Source organism: Mobula hypostoma, chromosome 10 (genome assembly GCF_963921235.1).
Source record: "Mobula hypostoma chromosome 10, sMobHyp1.1, whole genome shotgun sequence".
NCBI classification, from domain to species: Eukaryota; Metazoa; Chordata; class Chondrichthyes; order Myliobatiformes; family Myliobatidae; genus Mobula; species Mobula hypostoma.
This window is the reverse complement of record NC_086106.1, coordinates 79,217,494-79,226,676: the sequence shown is the minus strand read 5'-3', so window position 1 is coordinate 79,226,676 and position 9,183 is coordinate 79,217,494. Positions and strand designations below refer to the sequence as shown.

The 9,183-nt window shown below is 43.6% G+C and overlaps 1 long non-coding RNA gene across 1 annotated transcript; it reads left to right on the top strand.

The window, feature by feature from the left end:
* Positions 1-6,636: 6,636 nt before the first annotated feature.
* Positions 6,637-8,891, top strand: LOC134353343 (uncharacterized). Its single transcript, XR_010019592.1, has 3 exons — positions 6,637-6,760; positions 8,646-8,692; positions 8,816-8,891. It is a non-coding gene; the product is annotated as an uncharacterized LOC134353343 (long non-coding RNA).
* The last annotated feature ends 292 nt before the right edge of the window (positions 8,892-9,183 follow it).

The window sequence follows — 9,183 nt, the reverse complement described above, 5'->3', positions numbered from 1 at the left end:
ATTGATTGGTGAGGACAAATTAAAATAAGGCAGGGACAAGCAGAGCAGCCATTTCTGGAGTGGCCTTTGTTGAAATGGATAATGTTAGAGTGGGGATTTTGAGGCTTTAGCTCTTTGAGGCATCAGCAAGGAGTAGCAAGTGAGAGAAGGTGAAAAAGTTGCAGGTAAATTCCACCCCCACCCCCCAGTTTATTTGTTGTTTTCATTCCTTATATTTGCACAGTTAGAACAGTAGGGATGTCAGACTGGATAGTTGAATGCTCCTTGCAGGATGTGGGAAGGCAGGGAGACCTCCAGTGTCCCTGATGACTACATCTGCAAGGAGTGTTGTAGCTTCTAACAATCTGTGTTAAGGAGGTGGAACTGGAACTGGATGAACTCTGGATCATTTGGGAAAGTGAGGGAGTGATAGATAAGACATTCAGAGAAGTAGTTGCACCCAAGGTGCAGGTACAGAAAACTGGGTGACAGGAAAGGGAAAGAGGTTAAGGAGCCAGTGCAGAGTACCTCTGTGGTCATTCCCCCTCAACAATAGGTATATCACTTCGGATACTGTTGCGGGGGATTACCTAGCAGAGGGAAGTCAGGTCTCTGGCACTGAGTCTGGTCCTGTGATTCAGAAGGGAAGCAGGGAGAAGGGGTGAGCTGTGGTGACAGGGGATTTGCTCTATGGACGAGAATGAGATCCTCAGGTAGTATGTGGCCTCTCAGGTGCCAGGGTCTGGGACATCTCAGATCAATCCTCAGCATTCTTAAGTGGAAAGGTGAACAGTCAGTAGTCATGGTCCATGTAGGTACCAATGTCATGGGTAAGAAGAGTTGCGAAGTTCTGCAAAGGAAGTTCAGGGAGTTTGGTGCCAAATTAAAGAGAAGGACCTCCAGAGTGATCTCAGTTCACTAGAACCAGGTGAGTAAGGCCAGAAATCGGAAGGTTATACAGTTTAACACGTGGCTAAGGAGTTGCTGTAGGAGGGAAGAGATCAGATTTTTGGATTACAGTGTTGGGCTCTCTTCCAGGGAATGTGGGACCTGTACAGAAGAGATATTTTGCAGCTGAACTGGAGGGGGACTAATATTCTAGTGGGAAGGTTGCTAGGGCTGCATGGGGAGTGGTGTTTAAACTAGAGTTGCAGGGAGATGGGAAACAAGACTGCCAGAACAGATAGTGGAGAGATTGTGGAGACAGATGTTGTTAAAACCTCAGACAATGTCAGGAATCAAAAGGTTGAGCATGGTGCAACTAATGTCCGGAGTTGCATATATTTCAACGCAAGAAACATTGTAGGAATAGCAGATGAGCTCAGGCCATGGATCAACACCTGGAATTATGATATTGTAGCCATTAATGAGACTTGGTTGCAGGAGCAGCTGGACTGGTAGCTCAATATTCCAGTGTTTTTTCTGCTTTAGACATGACAGAGTGGAGGGTTGAAAGGAGGAGGGGTGATGTTACTAGTCAGGGAAACAGTGCTCAGTCAGGACTGACTGGAGAACTTGTCTAGTGAGGCTTTATGGATAGAACTGAGGAGTAAGGAAGGTATGACCATGTTAATGGGACTATATCATAGATCACTTAAACAGACCGCAGAATTTAGAAGGACAAATTTGTAGACAGATCACAGACTGTTGCAAGAAACATAAGGTTTTATATCAATAGGTTTCAATAACTGTATTTAATGTAAGAGAAATGTATACAACATATATCCTGAAATTCTTTTTCTTCGCAAATATCCATGAAAACAGAGGAGTGCCCCAAAGAATGAATGACAATTAAATGTTAGAACCCCAAAGCTCCCCAGCTCCTTCTCCCATGCATAAGAAGTAGCAAAGCAATGACCCACCCCCTCCCGCACCAGCAAAAAATCCATTAGCACCCCCCCCCACCGAGCACTCAAGCCTGCAGCAAAGCATCTATAAAGACACAGACTTGCAGTACCCCAAAGACTACTTGTTCACCCGGTAATTTCACATACCACAGGCTCTCTCGCTCCCTAATAAGGGAAAAAGAGGTGTCCCCGTTTCACAGCGAGAGGGGAAACATAACAAACAACTCACCGATCTATGGTGTTAAAAATCTGTTGTGCTGCTTTTTCTGATCTCTGTGCCCTAAGAACTCAGGTCACTGGGCACACAGCCAGCAGCTCATTGCTTTCGATCTTCTGTCTCCCACGACGCATCACGCGGTGGCACTGACCTCTAGTCCGCCCACCTCCAGAGCCACGAAAGTCCAGCACCCTAAAGGTGCGCTAGTCTTCCAGGCCACATCCTTGGCATATCAAAAAGCGGCCAGTCGTGAGGCCCAACAGCAGGTCCCATGTCCGCAACGTAACGAAGTCAGCCTGTAACTCCAGGTCAGGGTCTTCAAAAGAACCCTGAAAATGAGAAAAGGCGATATTAAAGATAGAAATAGAGCTGTTTCTGAAGATGCAAGCAAAGGAGTTGCCGTTAGATGCCGTCATCCTTCTAAGCTCTGCCCAATGACGGGGCAACATGTCCCCGATGTTGTTCTCCGCCTATAGTAGGTGATTTTAATTTTGCACTATTGATTGGGACTCTTATACTGTAAAAAGACTAAGTGAGATAGAGTTTGTCAAATGTGCTCAGGGAAGTTTCCTTAATCAGTGCATAGAAATCCCAATGAGAGAGAGTGTATGTTGCTTGATCTGCTATTAGGGAATGAGACAAGGCAGGAGACAGAAGTTTGTGTAGGGAACACTTTGCATCTAGTGATCATCATGCCATTAATTTCAAAGTAAGTATGGAAAAAAATATAGGTCTGGTCTGCAGATTGAAATTCTAAATTGGAGAAAGGCTAATTTCAATGGTATAAGAAGATCTGGCAAGTGTGGATTGGGACAGGTTGTCTTCTGACAAAGGTGTATTTGGTAAGTGGAAGGCCTTCAAAGTGAAATTTTGAGAGTACAAAGCTTGTATGTGCTTCTCAGCATAAAAGGCAAGGCTAACAGGTTTAGGGAACCTTGGTTTTCAAGAGATGTTGAGGCCTTGGTTAAGAGAAAAAAGGGGTGCATAGCAGGTATGGGCAGGTAGGAACAAATGAGGTGCTTATGGAGTATAAGAAATGCAAGAGAACACTTAAAGAGGGCTAAAAGAAGGCATGAGGTTGCCCTAGCAGACAAAGTGAAAGAGAATCCCAAGGAATTCTACAGTTATGTTGAGAGCAAAATAATTGTAAGGAACAAAATTGGTCTCTGGAAGATCAGAATGGTGGAGCCAAAAGAGAAACATCTCAGATGGATTTGTTCCTTCCGTATTTACTCAGGAGATGGACACAGGGGCTGTAGAAGTGAGGCAAAGCGGCAGCAATGTCATGGATCCTGTACAGATTACAGCAGAGGTGGTGTTTGCTGTCTTGAGGCAAATTAGGGTGGATAACTCCCCAGGCCTGACAAGGTGTTTCCTTGGACCCTGTGGGAGGCAAGAGCAGAAATTGCAGGAACCCCAGCAGAGATATTTAAATCTTACTCAGTGACGGGTGAGATACTAATGTTTTTCTACAGTTTAAGAAAGGCTCTAAAAATAAACCAGGAAATTATAGGCCAGTGAGTCTGACATCAGTTGTGGGAAAGTTATTGGAAGGTATTCTAAGGGACCGGACATGTAAGTATTTGGATAGACACAGGCTGATTAAGGATTGTCAGCTTGGATTTGTCCAGGTAGGTCATATCTAACCAATCTTACAGAGTTTTTTGAGAAAGTTACCTGGAAAGTTGATGAAGGCAAGGTGGTGGATGTTGTCTACATGGATTTTAGCAAAGCATTTGACAAGTTCCCGCATGGGAGGTTGGTCAAAAAGTTTCAGTTACTCAGCATTCAAGATGAGGTAGCAAGTAGGATTACACATTGGGAGAAGCCAGAGAGTGGTAGTAGACGGCTGCTTCTTGGACTGGAGGTCTGTGACTAGTGGAGTTCCTCAGGGATCAGTGCTGGGTCTGTTGTTGTTTGTTGTCTATATTAATGTTCTGGATGATAATGTGGTTAACTAGATCAGTAAATTTGCAGATCACTCCAGGACCGGGAGTGTAGTGGACAGTGAGGGAGACTATCAGAGCTTGCATAAGGATCTTGACAATCTGGAAAAATGACAGATAGAATTTAATGCAGGTAAGTGTGATTTGTTGCTCTTCACTAGGACTACAGAGTGAATGGTGGAGCATCGAGGAGTGCAGTAGATGAAGGAATTTGTGAATACAGGTCCATAATTCATTGAAAACGGTGGCACAGATAGACAGGGTCATAAACTGGCCTTCATAAATATTTAGTACAGGAGATGGGATGTTATATTGAAGTTGATGTGGCTTAAATTGGAGTATTGTGTGCAGTTTCAGTCACCTACCTACAGGAAAGATGTAAGTAGGGTTGAAAGAGTACAGTGAACATTTACAGGATGTTATAAAGAAAGATTGAATTGGTTAGGGCTTTATTCCTTGGAATGTACAAGATTGAAAGAGGTGTACAAAATTATGAGTGGTATAGGGTAGATGCAAGCAGGCTTTTTCCCTGAGGTTGGGTGGGACTACAACTAGAAGTCAAGGGTTAAGGGTGAAAAGTGAAAAATTTAAAGGGAACATGAGGGGAACTTCTTCACTCAGAAGGTTGTGAGAGTGTGGAACAAGCTGCCAATGCAAGTGGTGCTTGTGAGCTTGATTTCAACGTTTAAGAGAAACTTGGATAGCTACATGGATGTATGGAGGGCTATGGTCCGGGTGCACATTGATGGAAGTAGGCAATTTAAATGGTTTGGCACAGAATGGATGGGCTGAGGGGCCTGCTTCAGTGCGGTATTTTCTTTTGACTCTATGTTGTGCTGACCTACGTATATAAATCTACTCCACGATTAATCTGATCCTTCCCTCCTACATAGCCCATAGCCCTCCATATTCCTTTCCATCATATGCCTATCTAAGAGTCTCTTAAATGTCCGTAATGTATCAACTTCAACCACTTCTGCTGGCAGTCTTCCAGAAACTCTCTGTGTAAAAAGCCTATCTTTGACATTTCCTCCACTCACAGTAAAATCCACTGCCACCCTAGGAAAAAGGCACCTGCAGCCACGATGTCCATGGCTATTATCATCTTATACACCTCTATCAGGCTACCTCTCATTTTCCTTCACTCCAAAGAGAAAAGCCCTAGCTCGCTCAACTTTTCCACGTGAAACGTTCTCTAACCCAGGCAGATTCAAGGAAAATCTCTGCACCTTCAATAAAGCTTCCACATCCTTCCTATAATGAGGTGACCAGAACTGAATACTGCATTTGTGGTCTAACCAGAGTTTTATAGAGCAATAACATTACCTTGCAACTCTTGAACTCAATCCCTCAACTAATCAAGGCTAACACACCATCTGCCCTCTTCACCACCCTATCAACTTGACTTCAGATTTCTTGTTGGTCCAAAGTATTGGCAACGCTGGACTGACCAGGTTGCCGTGACTGTATTGTGGAGACTCACATCAGGCAAGGACAGAGTCATATTCAAGGAGATCTTTGATGTGTTCCTCTATCAGTTCCCCGTAATACTCTTTCTCTGATGAGTTCATCCCAGGCAGCCACACTTAGTGCATCTTGTTTTCTCTGCTATTTTTATTTCATTGGGTTTCCAGCTCTTAATAATTAAATATGCTACAGGCATCTCATTCAATATTGCAGTCTCCACATACATTGCCTCTCTTGATTTGAATATTTCATTAATCATGTTCCAGTTGGGAGGTATTGATGGTGGGAACATCACAAGGCAAATTTTTCCTAAAGCATTCAGTTACATGTCAACCCCCCCAGACCACATCCAACTACTTCACTGGCAACTTCTGTCGCTGAGAACTGACCTCAAGATCTTGCTGTGCTCTATCTAGGAAACCTTCACAGTCCTATGGTATTTGATTTTTGATTTCTGTGGTTCCTCACTCTCGGAGCTTGATTCCCCTGTGGCCAGTCCTTCAGCTGTTGAATTTAGCATTGCGTTCCAAAGCCACTTTGCTTTGCCATCTCAACGCCCCTCTCTGGGGACTGCTTTACTGTCCAAAATCATCTTACTTCCTGACCTGTGACCATCTGGATGCCAACATAAGAACTTAAAGTACTGCAGGTCTGCCCCGTCAGCAAAGTTGCTCATTTGTGGAGAAACCAGAGGAGCTGGACTGAGGTGCTGCCTGCATCAGAGAGGCTTCGGAGGGATCAGTGCACGAAGCAGGTGTGCAGTCTGATAGTGAGTGACCATCTTAGTCATTTTCCTTATGATCGCAAGTCCCTTTTGGACATTGTTAATGTGGAATGCTGCAAGTCTGATTCACTGGTTTATTGGCGGATAGCAGGGGAGGACGGTGGCGGAACTTCCTGGCCTTGGTCGTAGCGAGGACTAGGCCTCAAGCTGCAGTGCCCCTTGTTTTCAGCCACCAGACGAGAGGCATGAAAGCCAATGTTCTCCACCGGGGGCAATGTGGGACAGCATTCAGGCTGGAGGCAGTGCTGCACTCCCAATATTCACTCGACAGATGACAAGCTGTATTGCGGTCGACTGCAGATTTCTGCAGCATTCATGGACTCAGGGCTTCAAGCCCTGGTGTTGTCTGTCTACAGCCACCAGGAAAGAGGCACTGAAGCCAGTGTGCTGCACCAGGGGCTGTGTGGTGTGGTGTCCAGGCTGGAATCGGTGTGGCTCCCCCCAACTCCAGTATTCCCTCACCAGAAAACAAGTTGTGTTGTGGTCAACTGCAGATTTCTGCGGCATTCATGGACTCATGGTCTGGATGATTTTTTTTCTTGCATGGCTGTACTTTACTGATAACCTTACATGTGTTTGATATCTTGTATGTGCTATGTGTGCTTTGTGCTGTGTATGACTGTTGGTACTGTGATTTTCACCTTGGCCCTGGAGAAATGCCATCTAGTTTGGCTGTATTCATGGTTATTTATATGTGGTTGAATGACAATTAAACTTGAATTGAATTGAACCAAATTTCTGAGTGATAATGATGTGAAGGACAGAGCATAAATATAAGTTATTGCTTTACCTCAGTGACAGTGACTAGATCGTTTGAAATACCACAAGCATAATGTTATGTACTTATGTGCAATGTGCAGAACTCAAAATAACCAAATATGTTTTCTTTTGTACTTTTTTAATTAATGTGGAAAAAGAATATACTGGGCTGTCTAACCACAGTGAGTAATTCCTGCTGGATCTGTAAGGAATAACTCACCAAATCCCTATGGAGTTCTGTCTGTCCCACCAGCCTAATGAAAAATAACATTTTGTTCATCCCAGTTTAGTACAATTATGTGAGAGAGGTTATTCTGTTTCCAACATCTTTTAGGCTGAGTTAAGCATTCTGTGGTGTGCCTTGAGAAAGACAGAGACAGCAATATCATTTTTATTGTGAATATCTGCACATTGACCTTAAGAAAACACCGTGTCCACTTTTACTCATGTTGTTATCTCTGTTATAAGTACACTGGTATAATTACATTAGTCAGATATGTATCACAAATTTGAGTTTTTTGAAGTTAGCTAAGAAGATTGATGACTATATGGCAGTATACAATCAATATGGACTTTGATAAGGTCCTACATGGTATGTTGCGATGGAAAGTTAGATCTCATGGGATCTAGGGAGAGGAAGCTAATTGGATACACAGTTATCTTAACAGTAGGAAGCAGAAGGTGATGGTGGATGGTTGTTTTACAGAATGGAAGCCAATGGGTCACTGCCAGGCCCATTGCTAACTATTATCTATATCAATGATTTAGATAACAAGGCATGGTTAGTAAATTTGCAGATGGCACTGAAATAGGCAGTTTCATTGACAATGAATCTGGTTATCAGCATTGACAGTGGCATCTTTATCAGCTGGGTAAGTGGGCCAAGGAGTGGCGAGTGCAGTTTTAGACAGTTAATTAAGAGGTGTTGCATTTTGGGAAGAAAAATGAGAGTAGCAGTTTCACAGAAAATGATACAGCCCTGGGGAGTGTTGTGGACAGAGCAATCTAGGAGTACAAGTACTTTGTTCCCTGTAAGTGAGACAGGGTGGTGAAGAAGACTTTTGGTGTGCTGGGTTTCAATATTCAGGGCAATGAATATAGAAGCTGGGATCTTATGTTGCAGGTGTACAAGATGTTGTTAAGGCTGCATTTGAAATATTGCTTTGAAATATTTAATTACCCTGCTACAGGAAAGAAGCAATTCAGCTGAAAAGAAACACAGGAGAACAGGGGATGATCTAATAGAGGTGTATACAATTATGAGGGGATAGATAAGGTGAATGCGCACAGTCCTTTTCCCAGGGTTGGGGAATCAACAATGAGATGGTATAGGTTTAAGGTGAGAGGAGAGAGGTTTAATAGGAACCCAAGGGGCAACTTCTTTGCCGCAAGGACAGGCAGTATACACAATGAGTTAGCAGAGAAAGTGGTTGAGGCAGCTATATCAACAACATTTAAAAGGCACTCAGGCAGATACATGGATAGGAAAGTTTTAGAGGGATATGGGCTAAGTACAGCAAATGTGTCTAGCCTAGATAGGAATCATGGTCAGCAAGGTCTAGATGGGATGAGTGGTCTCTTTTCATCTTGTATGACTCTATGGCCAATATTATTCTTTACTTACAGGCTGTTGTTATTCTTTGCAGGAGGGGAGGGTGACCCCAACAAAGCATTTTCTGCTGCCTGTGCCTATGTAAGCAACAACATTGCTGACCTGATACCCATATATTTATATCGTACTTACTATCAAGATTCAAAGCACATTTGTTATCAAAGAATGTATAAATTATACACTTTGAAATTTGTCTGTTTACAGGCAGCCACAAAGCAAGAAACCTGAATAAGCCAATTTTAAAAAATACCAAAAACGATTGCGCAGAGAAAGAGAGAGAAAAAAAAGCACAGGTCATGCAAACAACAGAAGCAAGCCAACAGCATCCCGAACCAGACTGAGTCTTATATCTGCTCCTGGAACAGCTGGAGTAGGCCCAAGCCTGGGTCCCCAGAACATCACACCAACAAGGCAGAGGTGCACAGCAGCTGGATCGGTTCACAGCCTCCTTCCCACGGAGAAAGGAATGGACATTCTCAGGAGAGCGAGCAAAATCAGCCCGACCCTTACCTCCAGTCACAGCACGCGGGCTTCCAGTCTATTTGGGCCAACGTTTAAATTATCCAAGCACC